Genomic DNA, 23671 nt, shown 5'->3' with positions numbered 1-23671 from the left:
ACACTTGACATCATATAAGAGGTCAGGTGCAGGACAGGTAAAGGTGAGGCTTGGATGAAAGGGGCTCTGCAGACACAGCCAATCAGCTGACTGCTAGTACAGCTATCTTAAGCCTTCCTAATCTATGTGTTTATTGACTGCAGCAGCAGGTTTTATAAACCACGTAGCTAGATTATATTTATACCTAAATGCAACAATACAGCGACTAGTACGTAGGGACAAAGAGAACTATTACAACAGTTATTGTATAGAAATAGGACAACAAAAAGGGAAGAACAAGAGCTCTATTCGAAAAGATTAGAGAAATGAAAGGGAAATTTAAACCAAGGGTAGGGATGTTGAATAATCAACAGGGGAACACACTGACTGACCGAGATGAAATAAAAGGAAGATGGAAGCAATACACTGAAGAACTCTATAAAAGAGATGCAAGGATGATAGATTCATTCAAGGAGGAACCGTATGATGAAGAACCAGAAATTTTAGAATGTGAGGTGAAAGCTGCTCTTAAAATACTTGGAAGAAACAAATCACCAGGAATAGATGACATACCAATAGAGTTGCTACAAGCTACTGAGACTGAATCTGTCCAAATTTTGACAAAAAATTGTCAACAAATATGGAAAACTAAACAATGGCCCACAGACTGGAAGCAATATACATCCCAATTCCAAAGAAAGGGGATCCCAGGGAATGCAGTAATTATCGAACTAGTGCCTTAATATCCCATGCAAGGAAAGTAATGCTCAAGATTCTACAACAAAGGCTCTTACCACATATGGAGCAAAAAATGCCAGACGTCCAAGCTGGATTCAGAAAGGGAAGAGGCACCAGAGATCATATTGCAAACATACATTGGATAATGGAATGGACCAAGGAATTTCAGAAGGAAATCATCCTGTGCTTTATAGATTACAGCAAAGTCTTTGATCGTGTAGATCATGAAAAACTATGGAATGCTTTAAAAGAAATGGGGGTGCCACAGCATCTGATTGTCCTGATGCACAACCTATACTCTGCACAAGAGGCTACTGTAAGGATAGAATATGGAGAAACCAGAGCTTGGAAAGTTACTTTTTTAAACTACAACTCCCATTAGCCCCAGCCTGCATGGCCACTGGATTGGGCTGATGGGAGTTGTAGTTCAAAAAAGTAACTTTTCCAAGCTCTGGGAGAAACCAATTGGTTCCCCATTGGAAAGGGTGTGAGACAGGTGTATTTTATCACCCTACTTGTTTAATCCAAATGCAGAACATATCATATAGAAAGTGGGATTGGACCAAGATGAAGGAGGTGTGAAAATTGGAGGGAGAAATATCAATAATTTAAGATATGCAGATGATACCATACTACTAGGAGAAACCAGTAAAGATTTGAAACAAATGCTGATGAAAGTTAAAGAGGAAAGCACAAAACCAGGACTACAGCTGAACGTCAACAGACTAAAGTAATGACAACAGAAGATTTATGTAACTTTAAAGTTGACAACGAGCACACTGAACTTGTCAAGGATTATCAATACTTTGGCACAGTCATTAACCAAAATGGAGACAATAGTCAAGAAATCAGAAGAAGGCTAGGACTGGGGAGGGCAACTAGAAAAGGACCTCAAATGCAAAGATGTATCACTGAACACTAAAATCAGGATCGTTCAGACCATGGTATTCCAGATCTCTATGTATGGATGTGAAAGTTGGACAGTGAAAAAAGCAGATAAGGGAAAATAAACTCATTTGAAATGTGGTGTTGGAGGAGAGCTTTGCGCATACCATGGACTGCGAAAAAGACAAATAATTGGGTGTTAGAACAAATTAAAGCATAGGCCAGTTAGGAGGATTAAAATTGCATCTAAAATGTTCAATAAAATAAAAAGGTCTTTGACACCTAAGAATCAGTAAGGCAAGCACCAAGCGAACCTCTCTGGAGAGGGTGTTTGACTGATGGGGCAGTGCCACTGAGAGAGCCTTCACCTCAGACGGCAGGAGCACCTGCAAGCTTCACCTTCACTGAAGACCTTAAAGGTTCACATAAGCACATCTGGAGAAAGTTGGTTCTTCAAGTAGGATTATGGTTTGATGTTCACAAAATACAGATGCAGTGATTCCATGTTAACAGTTTTTTTTTTTAAAAAAGACCACTTTTAAATAAACACAAAATAATAGAGGAACCAAAAGATCAGGTGGTTATATAGCAATACTAAATGTTTTGACTTCTTGAAAACCCATGAGCAGTAGCGAATTATTTCAGTTCAAAGCTAGGTCCTCCCATTAGGGAGTAGTCCTCTTGGACTAGCTCAAGGACTACACAAATCCCTTTTTCACAAGTCTTACAAGGTTCTTTGAGGTTGGCCCAGCACAGGCACTGTTCAGCCCACTAGAGTCTTAAAACGTGACCTATTTAGGGCTTCCTGGTTGACTGAGAGATAGTGACTTGCTCAGGGCCATCCAGTGACTTTCAGCACTGTGTGAGAAACTACAGTCAAGTTTCCTCCATCCAAGCCAACTACATTCACTGCACAGGTTATGGTGGGCCAATCGCCATGCCAAATAAACCCAAGCCCCAATCAACTGGTGATGGTAGTAGTAGTTTCAGAGCTGGATCCATGCTGACCCTGCCTATTCTAGAAATAAAAAGGGGTGCAATGGGAGGATCATGTCAGCTTATGTTCTGCTTCCTAGAACAGACCTCTTGATCAAATGGAGCTAGCTTGGAGATGGTAGCTGTGGCATCAAGGCAGATGGAAAGAGTGTTTGTATATGCAGAAGGAAGAAGATAGCTTCTTAGGTGAGAGAGACAAGTCAGTGACCTCTGTAAGGCCATATTTGGCTTAGGGCCAATTGCTGACTACTGCAGGTCAAACAAGAGTGCTTCTCCTTCCTCTTTTCCATCTTAGTTCACGCAAAATGTCAGCACCAGCAAAATGGCAATTCCAGCAGCTACCAAGTATTACTCCGTCTGTTGCAGCACAATTTACAAAGATCTCAGGTCTCATGAGGGTATTTTCCCCCAAGTCTCCTAGCACTTATACCAAAAGCTCTGTAGATACCCTTGAAAAGCTGTTGGATAAAGAGACCACCTCTGCTAAAAAAAGAAAAGCAGTGTGAATTGGATTTGATAAGACAATTGGCTATCACTGATTGGGGGCGGGAGGAAGAAAACAGCTTGTTAAATTGACCCCAGATTCCTGTGACAAAAAGGCTTACAAGGAAATAAAACAATAATAATCTATCGTTAAAAAAGCCTTGGGGCTGTAGTAGAGAACAGCTTAGCTCACCCACCCAGCTATCAGTCTCTATCAGTTTCTGCTAGGAGAAAAAAAATCTAAGTCAGTACAAGCATATGGAATTTTGAAGATTACGAAAACAAGACATTTGGTTGTTCAGACTTAAAGAAGAGCTTAAGATGAGGTTAGAAGCAGAGGTCATATTAAAGCTACAAAGCGTAATCATACTTTAGTCATAAAAAGAATGCCCATAGTGTGATAGTCACTGTTCTCTTGAAGGCTTAAACACAGAGGAATAAGTCATTTTATGAAACAAATACAAATCTGAACAGCATGGGAGATCTAATATATAAAACATATAAGGCTTCATAAATTCTACTGGCAAAGCCAAGACTGTATTTGTCAGGTACAGAGTATATTGTGTCCACTGGGTTGATAAGAGATTTATTTTTCCATCTAGTATCTTTACTATTAGTCATAACAACACTCAATTTGTGCTACCAAGCTCATGGATCCATTGAATACCAATGATCATCGGAAGGACATTTGATAGGGAACTTGAGAGTTATATTTGGCTGACACCCATGAATTGCAAACCCCAGATCCTGAAGTGTGTAGTGGTTCCCCCTTTTTGGTTGTTTCAGAGAGTTTGGATACATAGTATTGGAGCAACTCCCTATTAAAAATACTCAATTTTTAAAAGCTTCCACAAAAGAAATACAAATCTCAATATATATTGCAATTTAAAGAAAACTGTCACAACTATGTTGCCAACACCATCAGTTTGCACATACCAGCACATCAGAGTTTGAGAAGCCACAAAAATCATCCCATATACTTATTCACATTTGACAAACACGTTTCAGCCCAGTGGCCTTTTTAAACAGATTTCAATTGCTTGTTGGCAATGCAGTATCATAATGGAAACACTTAAATTGCCCAAGCTCTTTGTAAGTAGCTCAAGTAATATCACCACACCTACTTGGGTATCATTCTCACTCTAAAATTTAGGCTTTTCCACCTTAAATATTTTAGCATCTTTTACTAGATCCTTTACTTCTGATGTTGTTTTTACTCTTTGATTTTATTTTCATGCTGTATTTTTGCATGTTATGATGGTGGTGGTAGTTGTTTTATTTGTAAATCACCCCAAAGAACTTATGTTTATGTTATGCAATATACAAATATTGAAAATAAATGGCTCAGCTCACATGTAACAGCAAACCATGAGTTTGCGTGCCCCTTTCCTGCCCCTCTCCTCCCTTCACATGCTGCAGTTTCTTTGTTTGCTCTTATAATCTGTCCAGTTTGGATGTAACTTTGGATGTGCTTATAATGGTTACAATTGTTGTGATTTATTTTACAATTGGCTTTAGTGTTTCTGTTGTGTAAATGGTGGTTTGCATTTCATATTTCAATGTCTCTGTAAACAACACACAGAACATAGTTGCATGGGCAGAACACAAATTAGCAAATAAATAAAGAAGGGCTATGTTTATATGTGTTTCTGGGGAAAGGCTATACAGGTATAAGCAGCCTCCAGAAACCCTTCTAGGATTTTTGCAAGTTCTTTTAATCTTGTAAATCCTGGCTGCAGCTCTGCATCGCAGCTTGTTGAAGAAAAAGTTAGGACGGGGTGATCTGCAGTTTCTCTCTAGTCATCTGCTTAGTGGGTTATTACAAATCTGAGGAGCACATTGGGAGACTCAGCTACCTTCCTTTAGGCAGACACCCTAGAGGGTGAGTTGCAACACAGAACACATTCTCTGGAATCAATTAGGAGTCAATATCTGTCAGTTAAGAGACTGCGGGGACCTGATTCCATTTGTGCAGGAGGAAAAACTGTGGATTTTAGGCTCTTGACTTCAGAAGTCCCAAGGTCATTAAGAAACACACTGGGGGGTTGGAGGCTTCAGTGATATTCCTACAGAACCCATTTTTTTACTCACTTCAAAATAGGTCATTTAAACAGTGACACACTGCAGGTGATAGGAAACCTACACTTAATAACCCAGAAATAGAAGTTTAGAGCACACTGAGAGCAAACATTGCCATTAGGGATCATTTGGAGGTCACAAATAATAATCACTCAACTGTCCTAGCAGAATTATATCATGTATTTTTTTCATTTTTTTTTCTTTTTAACAAAGAATGGAAAACATCTAAAGCCTAAAATGTGTCCAAAAAAGAAGCAAAAGCTTGGGGAAAGATGTCTGGAGCCTCCAAAACAAAACAAAAAAGTTACCAGTTTCATTTATTGCACTACAAGAAATCAGCTAGAGAAGAAATTCTAAATGTCTTGCCAATAGTAAGAGACTTTGTGGGAGCAGCCTCACTCTGCAAATCATAGATTCTTGCACTCAATCAAAATTTATCATTCTGTCATAAACCCATTAAAAGTTTTTTTTCCACAGCAGCTTCAGTAGCAACATCACTTTTTAATGAAGCATTTTGAGATCAATTCTCGGAGACCAAGATGAGCGGAGTCTCAATCATATCCTGTCGAAATCCACAAGAACAGTCTGGTCACCCTGAAAGTGGCCAAGACTCATAATTCCTCTGCTGAAATTCCAATCTGCCTTTGGAGACAACCCTGATCCTGTGCATATTTTTACCTGGAAACAAGATGACACTTCCAAATGAGACTGCCTTTGAAGACTGTTCGGAAATGGCAACTAGTTCAAAATACAACTACAGGGTTGCTAGCTGGGACTGGCCAATGGGAATATATCTCACAAATTCTGAAATAATTTTACTGGCTGCTTTTCCATTTCTGAGTACAATTCATAGTGCTAGTGCTTACTTTAAAGATGTGCGGGTTGGGTCCTGGGTGTCTGAAAGAGTGCCTTCTTCCACATAAACCTGCCCCCACACTAGGGACCTCCACATTTTGTTTTGAACTGGAACATTCATCACCCCAGCAGCATGGCCAACAGTCGGGGGTGATGGGAGCTGTAGTCCAAACCATTTACAGGGCACCAGATTGGGGAAAGCTGTACTGGGATAATCTTTGGAGGCCCTTCTCTAGATGACTTTCCTTCAGAAATTAGGCAGATTGCAATTAGGAAAATGACTTTCTCTGTTGCAGTATTTGCTTTGAGGAATGCTCTGCCTAGGTAGGGTCACCTGGTGTCTATTCTTATGTCCTTGTGGTCCCAGGCAGAGACCAACATTTTTATTTTCCCAGCCTTCTAAACATTGACTGATTCTTTATTTGGCTGCTGTGAGTTGTTTCTTTAATTGCCTTGTTGCTTTGTTTGAGATATAATGTTGTTATGCTAATTATCTTATTTATGGTTTTATTGTTTTTCATATGACTGTTAGCTACCCTGGAAATAATAACATCAAAGGATGGAATGTAATTGTTTGAAATAAAGAGATAGAGATTCAGATTTGTTTATCTGCATCAACTTATCAGACCATCACAAAATACAAGGGGAACTACATATCCTATAAAAGTTAACAAATAAAATGTATACATACCCAAATAAAATTATAAAGAAGCATAAACAAACTTAAATTTCTGGATCCCTTTTGCAAGACACAACATTCTCCTTGAAAAGGATTTCCCCAACATTACGTCAAAATATAAAATATACACAAATACAATTATATAAAAGGACAAAAAAATGAAAATTCTCAATCTCCCTGGCAAGTCACAATTATAGCGGAGCACTTGGTTTTATGAAAGCCAGTGAATTCTATGGGCATGTGGGGGCAGGGAATACATAGGGTGATACAATATTCAGAGTATGCACCTCTGCTAGGTCACCTATGGGTGATGTAGCCATGTGAACTGGGTATTCAAGCATTATTAGTATGATGTGGAGAATAACCAAAAAGGAAGTCATTTATCAGCTGCTGCTGTTGACACAGTAGTAACGTTTGAACTGGGCCTAACAGGGAGAAACAGCTCTATCTGCACTATACATTTAAAATAGTATCATACCACTTTAAACTGTTCCCCTAAAGAATTCTGGGAACTGTAGTACAGAGCTACAGTTCTGAGAAGAAGGACTGACAGTTAAACCACTCTGAGAATTATAGGTCTGGGTGGTCAATAGGGATCTCCTTAACAACTCTGCCTTCCCCAAAATGGTAGGCTGTGAATAAAATGGTTTTGTCGGTTAAAGTTTGCAGGTTAAAGTAGTGGTTAAGCAGCCTTTCCCAACCCTCCAGATGTTGTTGGACCACAATTCCCATCTTTCCTGACCATTGGCAATGCTGGCTGAGGCTGATGGGAGTTGTGGTCCAACAACATCTGGCGGCACACTGGTTGGGAAAGGCTGGGTTAGAGTGTCGGACTGGGACCTTGGAGATCAGGGTTCCAATTCCCACTCAGCCATGAAGCTCACTGGGTGACTTGGGCCAGTCATTGCCTCTCAGCCTAACCTACTTCTCAGAGTTGTTGCGAGAATAAAATAGGAAGGGGAGACCTACGTTTGGATGCCATCTTAAGCTCCTTGGAGGAAAGGTGGGCTATAAATGTAATCATAAACAGATAATAAATAAATAAGTGCTAATACAATGGTACAAAGTAGCAAGATGATTGTTTGTTACAAGGTAATATGCAGGAAAACCAAACCTACATTTCCTGGACCCAAAGCTTATATTTAAACTGCTATTAGTGTAGAGATATAGGCAGAGGGTGATGAGTTGCCATATAAAGAGAAGGGAGGGTGCTGGGGATCCAAAAGGGCAGCAGAGTAGATCTAGACATCAGGGGAAAGTCTGAATGCAGTGATAGGGGTTTGGGGACCATCAGGGTAAAAAGACAGCTACAGTTAAAAAAGAAGAACAAATAATAGAAATGGCAAATGAAATGCTAACAGTTAACTAGTGGCGTACCAAGGGCGGAGTGGTAGGGGCAGTCTGCACCGGGTGCAGGCAATAAGGGGATGCATTCATCTGTCTGCTTCAGAAAAAGTGAAGTTCTCTGCCCGCCTCAAAGATTTGATCAAACTGCAAGACAAGCTCACCAGGACCTTTGTAAAATGTTGATTCCCCTCCAGCGCCAAAAAAGAACTACAACTCCTGACAGCCTGCTCGTTTGTAGGCACCCATCGAAAAAGGAGGCGTTAACTTGTCTTCCTGCCCATGCAAGTTTCTGGCTGATTCGCTCTGCGACTGAACTCTTTCCTTTATTGTATTATTTTGATCCCTCCCGTTGGGAAACGCCCCTAAAGCGGATCACCTTTCAAGAGCCAGTGTTAACTTAGTGGGATTTCCCGCCTCCGCCTGTCTCTTTTGATGGGAAATGGAAGGAGCTGGAGCGCAGGAAGAGCTTCTAGTGAGTTGCTCAGTTTGCCTGCGGGAGCTCCCAGCTGCTCACATCTGGACAGATGTTTGCAACAGCAAGGCAAAGGGGGAGACTGTCAAGTCACAGAGGGTGGGGGAAGTGGCAGCCCGAAGGACACGAAGATGGGACCACAGCAGCAGGTGCCGTTGCAGCTCCCTTGCAATAAGAAAATGCGCCTCTTGAAATCCCCAGAGAGGAGCAAGGGGGAAGCGGGCCCAGGGAGTAGCCTCAGTTCAGCCCCTGTGTTCTCCCTTTTCCACAAGGGTAGGAACTCCGGAGGGGGAAAGCCCGGAGAGCCGAGGGGCGGCGCTGCTGCTCCTGCTGCATCTCCAACCCGGGGAAAAATGGAAGAGAAACGGTTGGATGGGGAGAATCTAGGGATAGAAGTGACAGCCTCCGTGCTGGAGCTGAGTGAGGAGAGTCTAGCTCAAAAGTTGGAAGGGAAGCCCCTAGTGGACAAGCTGTAGCCCAGCCACCTGGGAGATTACATGGGGCAGAATCAGGTGCTGGGAGAACACTCTTTTGCCGTCTCTGCTGGAAGCCCATGAAATCCCCTCCCTCATCTTCTGGGGGGCCCTGGCTGTGGCAAGGTGAGTGGCACCCTTCCTGATGCTGCCTCCACAACCAGGGCTGGATTAAGCTGAGGAGGGCCCCTAGGCTGATTCTGAGCCGCCCGCCGTCCCGTCCCGTCCCATCCCATCCCCCCTTCACCTACCTTTCTGCTTTTTTTGCGACTGCATGCACTGCGCACGCATGCGTGCCATCAACCAAGATGGCGGCAGAGGCTTCAGCCCCTTAGGGAAACCTTGGCCGCCATCTTGGTTGATGGCAAACTGCAAAAAACAGCGGAGAAAAAGGTAAGTGAAGTGGGGGGATGGCGGGCGGTTCGGAAGCTCTTGTCCCGCGATCCGTGGCTCCTGTCCTGCTTCCGCGGATCGCGGGCCTCCAAGAGCTCCGGGCCCCTAGGCTTCAGCCTACTAAGCCTAATGGATAATCCGGCCCTGTCCACAACTGGCTATCTTCTCTCTGTTTTTGCCTTGTGACAGACTGGACAGAACTTAGGTTTGTATCCACATTTTGTTTTTTTCAGTACCAGGACATAATCTTAAACATGAATCATAATAAGAGCCTCTGAGCATATGCAAGAGTGTCCCTAAGTAATCCTCACTTTTTTTTTTAAGGGTTAAGGAGCAGGGCTTCCTGGCTACGTGATGGTAGGCTTAATTTTTAGAAATTAAGCAGCAATTGGACCCTTCTCTACCGCATAAAGTAAATACTGCACCCTGGCTCCCTGTTCACACAAGCAGTTATTTCAGTTTAACAAGCTCTTACACGCTGGGCTGGTAACAATCTAAAAGCACAGGAAACTTGACTGAAAAAAAGGTGAAATGGAGATTTCAAGTACATGGCTTCCCTCAGATGATCCCGGGAACTGTAGTTTGTTCAGGGTGCTGGGAATTGTACCTTTGTGAGGGGTAGACTACAGTTCTTAAGATTCTTTAGGGAAAGCCATGTGCGGAAAATGTATGGTGTGGATATGACAGACTTCTACCTCTGCGAAACACCAAAACCCAAGGTTGCCAGCTCCTTTCTTGATAGAAGCTTCTCTGTCTCTAGCAACCGTATGTTGGCAACAATATCAACTGATGTAGTTCCCCTCCATAAACTTCCCTGGCAGAATGTCTATTTCTCTGGCATGCAAGGCAGAGCACAAGCTGTCTGCAATATAGCAATACTGACTGGACTAGGTGGACCAGCAGTCCAACTCAGAAGCCAGTTGTCTACTATCCCATGCTGCCAAAGGCATAACATCCCTCTATGATGCTGGTAACCTTTGCAAACCTGAATTAGCCTGGATGTTGTCTTTAATTCATTTTCCTCCTCCACCAGCTTTCACAAGAGGCACTTTTTAACCGTTGCCTCCTCCCCCACCATGCTAGGAAGCGTCAGTTCTTGTAGAAGAAGAGATTTCCTCAAGTTGGCTCACAGGAACAGCCAAACTGTTCCTTCGCTTTCTCTCTTTGCTGCATGCACCGCCCCCATCAGCCCCCCTGAAGAGGCGGATGGACCAAGCTTCTAGGGCGCGAGGCAGGCTGGCGGGCTTTCTTCTCCTCTCAGCCAGCTGAATCTCCCACCATTATACTCTTGCCAAGGTGACGGAGGCAGGATTTTCAGGAGCAGCTGCTAGAGGCAGGCAGGTGGGCGAAAGGGGTCACCTCCTTGCCTTTTCACTGTCTGCATTTCTTTTCTGGCCATTATTCTGAATCTGTTGGAAGATTCAGGACAGACAAAAGGAAGTACTTCTTTACTCAGTGCATAGTCAAACTATGGAATTTGCTCCCACAAGATGCAGTAATGGCCACCAGCTTGGATGGCTTTAAAAGAAGATTAGACAAATTCATGGAGGACGGGGCTATCAGTGGCTACTAGCCATGATGGCTGTGCTCTGCCACCCTAGTCAGAGGTAGCATGCTTCTGAAAACCAGTTGCCGGAAGCCTCAGGAGGGGAGAGTGTTCTTGCACTCGGGTCCTGCTTGCGGGCTTCCCCCAGGCACCTGGTTGGCCACTGTGAGAACAGGATGCTGGACTAGATGGGCCACTGGCCTGATCCAGCAGGCTCTTCTTACGTTCTTATGTTCTTATTATTATTCGTTTCATTTCATGATTATTACTGAAAATAATTTTGTTGTATAGAGGAGGGGGGTGTTAAAAAATGATCTGCTCCAGGTGTCAAATACGCTAGGAACGCCACTGCAGTTAACTGTCCCAAAGAAGGGAGGGAAGGTGATGATGGTACCCTGAGTTTCACTGTGACCGTTGGTGGCCACTCCACCTGGGTATCTGAAAACAAGATGCTGCTAATTATCAACAAACATCCTGGGGAAAAACTCAAGCAGTAGTAGGGTGGCTGAAGGTGGCAAGCCTCTGTAGATTGCCATTTCGCTAAGTCTGTTCCCCAGCTGTGGGTTCTTTAGAACCTCCCTAATGTTCTGAAAATAAAAAAGGCTTAAAGGGAGAACACTAGGCTTGGGATCCTTTAAGGGGTTTTGCCTAACCCAAGGGACAATAACAAACAGTAAAGGGGCAAGGATACAGGGAGCGGTGGCAATAAGAAAAATTTCCATTTGAAGGTCAAAAAAAGTCCACTCCCATAGGCGTCGATGAGATTGAACTAGCTTGAAAAAGACAGAAGTATGGAGCAGCCTTCTGAAGAGTGCAGAAAAGCTGAACCATTTGTGGGTTTGAAGAATATCTAGTTATAGGGAAGAGGCTTCTTGATGGGCGGTGGTTTCTAGGACAAAGGATTATTTCATTAGGGACAAAGCTGAATAAAAGGGATATTAAATGGCGAACAACATGGGTAATGGTTTGTCAGAAGGCATAACAATACAAGTTTCCTGCTGCAGAGTTGCAGAATGGTCACATTACATCTCTAGCCAATAAGAACAGCCATTCAGCAGACCAATTTGTCCCATATGAGAAAAGGAGTTGCCTCTTTCCCCAAAACAGCAAAATAGTACTTAATCAAATGTTACTCAGAAAATGTTACTAAAAAGCCTTTTATCCTCACCATAATTAATGACCAATTATGTAGGGCTCTCTTCAAGTCCTGATGTTCATCACCTGATATCATTGTGATGTCAGGTGACTGACAGGTGGCCAGTCCCACCGATCTGTCATATTTTCCCCCAAAGGGTAGGGGCAATAAGGATCTGCCCTTCTGGCCAGATCTGCTTCCCTGCCCCTGGTTAAAGCCAACGTTTGGTTCCTCTGTTTCTCTGCAATGGTACCATGCCCACTGAGCACAGAGCCAAGCTTTAGTGGTCACATAATTCCAGAGCATGTGCAGAGTTCCAGCCGAACTCAGCTTCTAACACTCAGCGGGATCAAAGAGCCTTATATCAGTGCAGGTTTGGATTGGATACAACCTTTGTATGTCAACAGGTTAGTGTGCTTCTGTTACTATGGTAAAAGGAATATTTTCCTTTACAGTATCTCCACTTTTCCTATCACATCTCCTTCTTTCCCATTTCTAACAATTATGGATTTTCACTTCACTTTTGAGCACTTTTCTAAGACTATTATAATGTCACTAATACATAAATTCAAGGGGGGGAAGCAAAAAAAGCTCTTACTCCTCCATTACCCAAGCCTGAATTGTTGTTGTTATGTGCCTTCAAGTAGATTACAATGGCAAACCTATGAATCAGTTGGAGTAACCTCCAATAGCATCTGTTATAAACCACCGTGTTCAGATCTTGTAAGTTCAAGTCTGTGGCTTCCTTTATAGAAGCAATCCATCTCTTGTTTGGCCTTCCTCTTTTTCTATTCCCTTCTGTTTTTCCCAGCATTATTGTCTGTTCTAGTGAATCATGTCTTCTCATTACATGTCCAAAGTATGATAACCTCAGTTTCCATATTTTAGCTTCTAGTGATATTTCTGGTTTAATTTGTTCTAACACCCAACTATTTGTCTTTTTTGCAGTCAATGGTATGCGCAAAGCTCTCCTCGAACGCCACATTTCAAATGAGTTTATTTTTCTCTTACCCACTTTTTTCACTGTCCAACTTTCACAAATGTGAGATTACTGTAGTGCAAGTGTTTTGAGGATATCACCCATATGTACTTCAAAGATTACCAAATAATAAATGCTAAAGAGCTTTTCATAAAAAAGCACTTTTGGAAGATAAACAGCAAATTTCCAAGCACCGTGCTAGTAATTTCCAAAGTATTTACAATATATCTCACTGCTAGAAATGCATTATTTTAAAGGCAGCATGTCTAAAATGGCTTTATAGATGTTCAGTAAGTCATTTGTAATGAAGTAGACAGCCCATAGAATTTTAGTGAATGCCATAAATTCATTTGTAAAGCAGTTATTGATCAACTGCTTAATGAAGCATTTATAAAAGAGCCTGTGCATAGATTATATATACAGTTCCAGTCTTAAGAAACTGTTTACTACAAGCATAGGTACCTTTTCATATAAAATACTACAGACATACCTAGAAGATTTGTTTATGTTGTTAAATATAGTTTAAAATATATGATTCAATATTTATTCTGAAGTACCACATTAACAGATGTAATGTTAGGGTTGCTACTTTCTTTTTTTGCACTATGTACTTTTTTTGCACATAGTTTTTAAAAGAGACCTCTATGCACTGTCCTCTGGTGACCTCATCAAATCCCATGGGCTTTCAATACCACCTCCACACTGATGACATCCAGCTTTGTCACTCTCTCCCAGGATTTTTCTTCTCTATCCAGTCCTGCATCTCCAGCTACTTCTCTGATATTTCTGCTTGTCTCAAACCCAATATGTCCAAGACTGAATTTCTCATTTTCCCTCCCAAGCCTCCCCCCCTCTTATTTACAGTAGGGGTGTACACATATTACATTAAAAGAGTGCACCTGTACATAAGCCACTGAACTGTACACTCCAACAGTTATTCACATGTGACATTCAATTTACATGTGACAAATAGTTGAGCTGTTCACTCGTTCACACAAGCACCTGTACATGTGTAAGACAGCTTTTTCCTGAGTCCTGTGTAATGTGTCAACAATATTAATGTCACCATCCTTCTGTTGAATAGGCAACTAACCTTGGCTTTATCTTTGATTTCTTTCTCATTTATTTTCCATATTCATGTGTCTTCTCCTTGTTTACATTTGAAAAAAATATGGCCCTTCCTCTCTGTTCCCTCGGCTGAAATTCCAGTCCATGCCCTCTCCACCTTAAACTATTGCACTTGTCTCTAGTCTTCCATTGCCTCACCTTGGTTTCCTCATCCCTGTCCAAATTATTTATGTCTATCTTCCCCCTCCTTTAAAGCCCAACACTGCCTTTTCCTCTGCACCTGTGACACCTGAACTTGGGGGTTGATGTTTTGTTCTAACTGATTACTTAACAGACCAGGATATCAAGTTTAAGGATAGTTTGTTTATATGCTGCTTTTCCACAGCAAACTGTGTCAAAAGCAGTTCACAGCAAACATCAATTTATGAACATTTGAAAAATGACTATTTGTTACAAAACTTACCAACAAATTAAGATAGAGATAAAAACAATTCAATACACATATGATAAATTCAATAATACAAATTAGATTTTATAGACAAGCGCAGAGCAAACTTAGACAAAATAATAAAGCTAGCCCATACTACAAGTGCTAGTCTTGCTGCATTCCAAAGGGTCTTAGCAGTCTGGCTTAAATATTGTTCAGAGAGGATGGGGGTCTTCTTACCAAGCTCAATGGTTTAACAACTGGCTGCTTCATTTGTCCTCCAGAGGAGGCTGAAGCAGCAAAAGGAAAGTGACGGGGAGGGCAAATCCTCTTCCTCAGTCTCCCAAATGTTCTACTTCTGGCTGCTAGTGATGGTCTCAAGAGTTTGATCCTGGTTTGTTTTAACAACCAAAGTTACAATAAACCATTGTCCTCTGAGTTTGGACATAACAAATAACTGTGGTTAGTTAAAAAGGCAGAAACCTTTGATTTCCCCCTTATACATATGAAGGAAGAGGACAGGAAACCACACAAGCACTTGGCAAGGCTCATGCAAGTTCAAACTCATAATGGCAAACCAGCCATTGTGAATTTCAGCCCTCCTCACCTTTACAGTTCTTTGCCTCTGCCTGTTGTCTCTCCTAGTTGTCCTCCCCTTCTCAGATCAGCCCTTTAAAGCTTCTCTTTCCCTCAGTCTTCTGGATCATTCCACTGGCCTGCTGCCTCTTCCTTTCCTAGCCTCCTACTTCTTCTACCCACCTTCTCTATGCCCTTCTGTCTGAAACAATTCAGTCAACCATCACTCTACAAAAATCCTTAGTGCTTTACACTGGGATGCCAGCGGTCCACCTTTGTTGTGTCACTGATACCAGTAAGCCAGCCAGTATTATTCCTCCTTTTACCCTCACTATCCAAACACTGAGAATTTAAAGCCCTGACTTTTTTTTTAAAAAAGAGATCTATTCATTGCCTGTTTTATAGTGTTGAAATGTGTCCCAGTTTATATAAATCTCCCAGCCTGTTGGCAAAAGCCTCCACACAGAGTTAAGGTAATCTGCTCTGAATACCAAAACACTCTTCTACAGTTTGTGCATATCCCCTAAACTACCTTCTTTTTTTGTTTCCTTTTAAATTGGATTTCTTTTTTCTTGGGAGCAAGTTGTATTTCATACAAATGAGACACAGGTACATCAAATACCCCCTAACACTTTGTGGCTGATACAGCACTTAAAAGCAAAATGGTGTCTCTTGGCTGGGGTCATCAGTAATCCGGTTACTGAAGAGAAACATATTTTATGTGCCTGTCCTGGAAAACAACTTCCTGAAGTTCAACTATCCCCACCCATGAATAATTTTGCATAGTTATTTCCAGTTATTGTGGCTTTCTTTCCTTTTACTGTAAACAGAAGAATTTTTGAATTCGGGGTAGGGAACTATTCTATAATTATACTCCTGCCAGGAAAGGAACATTTATTCTGCAAAAAATGGGATACTCAGTTACAGGCCTCACATGAGAGTGGCCAATTAACTCCATTTGACCTAAGCTAAAGCTATCCTTGACAAAAGTGCATGTGGATGCACAACACACACATACAGAGACTTGAGATAAATGTGATCTCAAATTCAGGAGAATTTGTAGTGCTCACAATTCTTTCAATGTTCATGAAATTCTGAAGTTTTTCAATAAAAAATCCTGCAGGACATAAAAGAATGATGCTGAGAGGTAGAAGTCAGAGTGAATGCTTTGCATGCAGAGTCTCCCAGGTTAAAAGCCTGGCACAGCCAATTAAAAAGGTAGCAAGACTAGGACAGAGCTGCCTGAGGCTTTGAGAGCCACTACCAGGCAGAACAGACGATACTGGGCTATATGGACTTTACCATTCAAACAGATCCAACCATTTGGAGGGAGAAGATCCCATATAGTTTCTATGCAGAACTTTGCTTTGGCTGTGCCAAGTGGATGAGGATTGCTCTTCTTGCCTTGCCTCCTGTTTCTTCTATGTTGAAACAGTCAGAATGCTTTCAACCTAAGTACTGATTCCCAACAAGTCTATGGTGAAGTGATGCACAAAGTAATCTTGCAGAGGCATCCCATGGAAACCTCTGGAATGAAACCCTGGGGTAAGTTCTGCACTATTTTGCTTTGATTAATAGATATACTTCTCCAATGCAGCAGTGTGACAGTATGTGTCTGAATATACTAGTTGTATTCCATGGTGCCACTCAGCTGATGGGAAGGCTTCCTTCAGCAGAATGGGAGGGAAGCAATTTTCAGTAATTGTTCCTTCCCCCTGTCGCACGTTGGACCCTGATAACTCTGTTCCAAAAGGTTGGGGGACCCTCCAAATCAGATTTAGGGGGGCATGGATGCTGCAGGTGGGAGGATGAAATTATTGAAAATTGCTTCCCTCCCCGTTCCTTACCATCAGCTGAGTGACACCACTTGGTATTAGGGTTGCCAGGTTCAGGGCCTGAGCCTGTATCTTTAGGAGAAGAGAGAGTGTGTGGAGCTGGATAAAGAATTTGAACTGCGCAGGGAGAGAAAATGAAACAGATCTCCATTGCTCTTGAGGAAGGATTACTCCGAAACGTGTTGAGCCTTAATAAATCTACCAAGCACCAGAGCCTGCCTCTCTTTTTTGTACATGTTTGAAGGAGCCTTAAAACTTTGGCTTGAGCAGGTATTTCAACTGTGCTTCCTGGGACCAAGTACTCCACTCCATTCCACAAAGCTGCTTCAGTTGGATGGCTATAGAAGTAAACTCTGCAGGTACTTCCAGGTAAATCATTCTGTTGGCACCAATATTTTCAAAAACAGCCAATACTGGTCCAACATCAGTGAATATTAATCAAGTTCTGCAACGGAAGTCTTGTTGCTTCCAGAAGCCAGAGGGGAGGACTGGTATGTTTTATTTTGGTTTTTTTTACACATGATGACATCTAAAAAGAGTAAGCTAGTTACAACTTTTTTAGGCAGCAAAGTAAATATTTTAATATTGAGTCATCATCTTCATTCAAGGGCAAGCTTTCAGGGAAAAACTCATCAGTGACAATCTGAAAACTATCTAAATTCAACAGCACACAAGAAGGTTTTTCTTACATTTCTTAGTGAAACTATAAGCCCCAAGTACTGGTTGCCTGAGAACATCTCTCTCCAAATTATTACTCTGGATGCTTGTACAGTGATCCACCAGCCATTGTCCACTCTCTGCTAGTCTAGTTTATCAAAGCTAGTATGTGAAGTACCACTGAAAACTACTGGGTACCTTGCACTTTCAAAAGTGTGCAGGATTCAGTGAAAAAATAAAAAATTAAAATCAAGTAGAAGCCAGTTAGCTTTTTTACTAGCATTATTAAACAGCAAAGAAGGCTTTGGAGTCATCTTGGATAGCTCAGTGAAGTTCCAGCATATGGCAACTATAAAAAAGGCAAATTCCATGCTGGGGTTTATCAGGAAAGGAACTGAAAATAAAACTGTCAATATCATAATGCCGTTGTACGAATCTATGGTGTGACTGCATTTAGAAAGTACAGATCTGGTTGCCTCACCTCAAAAAAGATATTGTAGAGTTGGAAAAGGTTCACAAAAGAGCAACCAAAATGATCAAGGGGAAAGTGTGACTGCCCTATGAGGAAAGATTGCAGCATTTGGGGCTTTTTAGTTTAGAGAAAGGTAAATAAGAGTCGACATGATAGAAGGGTATACAATTATGCATGGTATGGAGACAATGGACAGAAATAAATTTTCTCCAGCTGAATGTTGGAAGATTCAGGATAGGCAAAAGAATGTATTTCCTCACACAGGACATATTTAAACTATGGAATTTGCTCCCACAGGAGGCAGTGATGCCCATCGACTCAGAAGGCTTTAAAAGAGAATTAGACAAATACATGAAGAATAAGGCTATCAATGGCTACTAGCCATGATGGTTGTACTCTGACTTCATGGATGGTATGCTTCAGAACACCAGTTGCTGGATACCACAGGAAGGGAGAGTGCTCTTGTGCACAGATCTTCCCATAGGCATCTGGTTGGCCACTGTAATTACAGGATGCTGGATGAGATAAGCAATTGGCCTGATCCAGCAGGCTCTTCTTATGTTCTTAGTGACCAGTTTTATGCCATGCTGGTTAGCTGTGCCAAGAGCAGCCAACTAATGGGAAAAGGATTAGGAGAGTTACTGGTTCTCTGCTTGATATGCATGTGCACTATGAGGGCATTTCCACAACATTCCCTCCATCATATTCAAATCCTGCACATCATTATTAACACTAGGAACACAGGAAGCTGCCTTATACCAAGTTTGATCAATGGTCCATCTAGCTCAGTATTATCTGACACCAACTGGCAGTGGCTCTTCAGGGTTTCAGACATGGGATCTTCCCCTGCCCCACCTGGAGATGTCAGGGATTGAACCTGAGACCTTCTTCTTGTAGATACTCTACCACTGAGCCACAGTTTCCTGTACTGACATCACTACAGAGAAGGACCCACATTGGTTCCTAAACTCTCAGGTTTCAAACTGGCATTGAAATGTGGGCATTGGCTATAGTGGCCCACTAGAGGGGCTTTCATCCTTTTATTCCTTAAGTTGCTCTCCTATGCATTTTTTAATCATTCTTGAAGTCTGACCCACATACATTTTTGAGCAGCCACACTGTATCATGTAAATGCCCACATTCCACAGCTGATCTAAGATTTTGGGTTTTGGAGAAAGTGTATGGAGAGAATGAAGATATTCTATTGAGAAAAGAGTTATCTTGGATATTAACTTAAAAACAATGACCCCTAGTGGTTTAAATGAAGATTTTGAGCTTCTTCCCCTATTGTAAATTTCAGAAATTTCCCTTAGTCCCTCATTTGTTCCTTGCATCTAGGTGTCAGCTGTTCCTCATGCAAAAGGGAACATTATTGCATTCACCTGGACTTCGTTTCGGATTGCTTGTGTATATATACAGACAATCCATTGTATTACTCATTGAGACGTTTGATATTGGTACAGTACAGAAAGCGATTTGCTTGTCTTATAATCTTACAAGCTATTATGTGAGTACTAGACTGTTCAAAAGATTAATATGTACTATGTATATGTGTATGATTTTATATGTGTGTAGAGTTAATTTGTCCTTTTTGTTTGGTTTACCACAGCCCCTGATGAAGGCCTGCAGATAACAGGCTGAAACGCGTTGGGTTTTATCAAAAAATAAAAGTTCCCATTTTCCAGCATCTTGGTCTTTGACCTCCTCTTTTTAATTTCTCATTTGGATGCAAGCCACCCTCTGCTTAATTTCATGTACAACACCTACAGAATAGAATTGAACAAGTTACCTCCCGTGTCCATAAATTGCTGTTAACATATTATAGAGTATAATTAGAAGTTGTATGGCAGTTGCGGACAAGGAAGGGGCTGGCTTGTGCAGCTGTGGCAAGTTGAGCAGGCCCTAGCCAGCTGGGGAGGACTAGCCTCAGAGGGAGACAATGGTAAACCCCCTCTGAATATCACTTACCATGAAAACCCTATTCATAGGGTAGCCATAAGTCAGGATTGACTTGAAGGCAGTCCATTTCCATTATTAGTATTCATGATTATATCTTTGACCTAGGCTCTTTTTTACTAATTGTTTTGAGAAAATTTGAAATTTAAATTTTTTAAAAATGATTTAAATAAAATAAATCTGATTTTTTTAAAAGAAATCACTGATTTTTTTATCAACCTTGGACAAAACTCAACAGGGCTTAAACACATGCTTGCAAAAGCTGGACCAGAATTATTAAAGGACAAAATAAAATTGGCTCAGACTTTTCAGAGCTCACCCTAGTTCAGTCCTAATACAGATCTTATTCATCACTGCTTAATATTTAAGAAACATCATGGATATGGTCTATCAGTAATGAGCTACACACCTCCCTCATGCAAAGTCTCTATCATTTCATTTCAAAGTCATATTCTCTCTATGAGAAAGTTAATCAATCTGCATATAGACTTTGAAGAGAGCCCTGGGGAAAACCAAAGTAGCACATGGCTGAAAATCAACGAGCTGATTCAGGAAAGGGTATTCTCTTATGCTTACAAGGTTCCATCTCTCCATTCCAGAGAGAGACACAGTGGAGGGATTCATTGGCTTCATGCCCAGCAAACAGAACAGCACATTAATTCTGAGATTTGAACTGATAAAAATGTTAATAGCTTTTCCCTACCTCTGAAATAATCACATCTACTTGGAACCAAGGAGCAGACATTGGGATGCAGTTTGACTCAGTTATAAGCTGCTAGGGATGGGGTCAGGAGAAGTTTTGCCAGCTAAAATTCTAGTTATTAAAAAGTGGAATCTAAGGCTTAGACACCAATCAATGGGATGGAGTCATGAATTTAAGCTCCTGTTAAATCCAGTCTTTTTTACTTTTCTTTCTTGCCCTATCCCAAGGATTAAGGGGCGATTACCATACCTCTGGTCACATTTTATCCTCACAGCCACCTTGGAAGGTAGAGTAAGGCAAGAAAGAGACCCATCCAAAGCACCCATTGTGCTTCATGAGTGAGCAAGAAAATGAACCTGCTCATATCCACAACTCAGCCAAATCTACTGCACATGCTTCCCTGCCTGCTATATTCACCTTATGAAGTCAGTAGAGTTGTTACAGTCATTCACCTTATGAAGTCAGTAGAGTTGTTACAGTCATTCACTACTTAATAGCCGTGGAAACACTTGACTTAGTATTCAGGGGATTTTGCAATGCCACTTCCTCTCTCCACATACAAGCAACAGAGAAACTTCAAAGAAGATTGTTGAATGCATCTCACCTCCTCAAGTGGGAAGAAGTTCCAAGGTTTGGCTTCCTTTGATGGAGGACTGCAGACATGTAATACTTGATTAATTTTCAAATGTACAAGTACAGCATGGGCAGGGGCAAATAGTGACCGCTATCCTGACATCATATCGCCAGAGAGAGATGCCTGTGAGTTTAGCACTATACTCTCCCTCTGTCTGGTAAGCCTCTTCTTAAAAAACACCATTTCTTTTTGTTTCTTCATACATACCGACCCAGTGGTGGTAGGAGATAAATCGTTGTCACCTTCCCCAATGGCTCTTATGTTCCATGGATTTCTCTGCATCCTGAGACCATCCTCCAACAATCAGTTCCTGCATGTTTTTGATAAGTGAGCTCTAATCCACAAACATTTGTGCTACAATAAATTTATTTGATTTTGGCCATTTCCAAACTGTCATTATTTTGCATATGTGATTCAATCATACATTGGCAAATTTAAGTTCTGCAATTAAAGTGGGTTTGGCACTTTTGTGCAACAAACCCCCCTTCTTAAAAATAAACCAGAAGGTTTGCAGTAAGGTAAGTGTCAGGAAAATGCCTGGAAAGTGTGGCATAACAATTGCTTGATGCAATGTTGTATAACCTCCAAGCCAACAAATCAGAATTAATGCTCAATAAACAGATCATCGGGAAGAGCCCTTTAAGGTGCCACAAGACTCTGTTGTTTTTCCTGCAACAAACTAACCCTCTGGAAATGTCCTGAATATTAAGGAGTGCCACCAGGCAATTTGCTAAAGAAAAGATAAGCCGGTATTCATACTATTGTCCGCAGCATTTAAAAAATAACCCTACAACTTATAAAAATGTATAAAAACAGCACATTAGCACACCATAAACCACAGATTTTACTACATATTGATCTATACAATTTTAACCACATGATACATTTCAAGTGTCGTTCTATTTGAAGGTTTTGTACAGAAGTATTCTGGCACAGTCTACTTAAGGCAACATGTTTGGGATCTATTTACAAAGCAAACTTGATGCTCAACCCAAGTCTTCTTTCCCTTTCCTGTCCTTGTGAGGGGAAAAAAAGAGAGGATATGAGCCAGTAGGTACTGCGCAGCATTAAAGCTATTATTATTTTCAGGTAATTTCTCCATAAGCATTTAGACAGCACATTAAGTCTCATGCATTATTTTCTCAGCAACAGCCCTAAAGAGATTAAGATTTGAATCAGTGACTTACCAACTCAAACAAAGCCAAAATGCAACACCAGATCTGGTGGCTCTTTCAGTGGTAAACAGTTACATCTGGGTCCAGAGGCATTCATGGAAAATGAAGATGGCAGGCAGCTGGAGCCTCAGTAGTGCTCTGCTTTGGAATGGACCCAGCTGCCCAATTAAAGAAGGAAGGAAGGAAGGAAGGCTGCCACCTGCTAATCTTATGGGGAAAAGGAATGCAGAGAGACCAGCGGGAGGAGAACAAACTAGCCAAGGGGCAATGTGGAAGAGAAAACAGGGTAGTGTGTGGGTTAGGTGGTGACTAGGGGAGAAGACTGGAGTGACCACAGGGGGAGCAGAGGGAAGGAGAAAGCAGGTTGGCATAACACAGGGGACAGCGAGTAAGGAGACCACAAGGGAGAATGGAGTGACATGGCATGGCAGAGGGAAAAGAAATGACAGAGAAAGAAACGGCACATAAACAGAGGTAACAAATGGATCCAGTATGATTAAAATGGATCTTCTAGATTTGCATAATTTTTTCACAGGATCCCTCAATACCACTGTGATATTTCATTTTACATGCATTGTTATAAGCCTGCAATGTTTTGGAATGGGTTTGTATTACACTAAATATGATATGGAGAGGGGGAGGGTGCAAGTGAGTTAGAACATTGAGGAGTACTGTGTGCTGATTGGCTGAGTGAATGGGGAATGGTGTGTTTGTGTGAGTTTTCAGATAGGGCAGATATCTTGAGGGAGAGAGCTTGGATTTTGAGGGAGATGGTTAGATGGATAAGATAGGTAGGATTGTATTTTTGTTCTCTGAGAAGACTTTGACAAGTGTAACATAAATGAAACTAGTGAACATCATCATATAACCACACATTTTGAATCTAAATATTGAGTAAACTTGTTTATATTACACCTATTAACTAAATCCAGGGTGTTAACATGTCTCTGTGGGACAGAGTGCTCCCTGCTGCCCTAAAAAAGGTGGTGATCTGACCACTCCTGAAAAAGCCCACCCTGGACCCATTCGTTGGTGACAACTACTGCCTGGCTGCAAATACCCCCTTTCTAGGGAAGGTAATTGAGAGGGATGTGATGCAGCAATTGCAAATACTCTTGGATAAAACAGA

Source organism: Rhineura floridana, chromosome 6 (genome assembly GCF_030035675.1).
Source record: "Rhineura floridana isolate rRhiFlo1 chromosome 6, rRhiFlo1.hap2, whole genome shotgun sequence".
Lineage (NCBI taxonomy): Eukaryota > Metazoa > Chordata > Lepidosauria > Squamata > Rhineuridae > Rhineura > Rhineura floridana.
Note: the sequence above shows the minus strand (reverse complement) of the source record.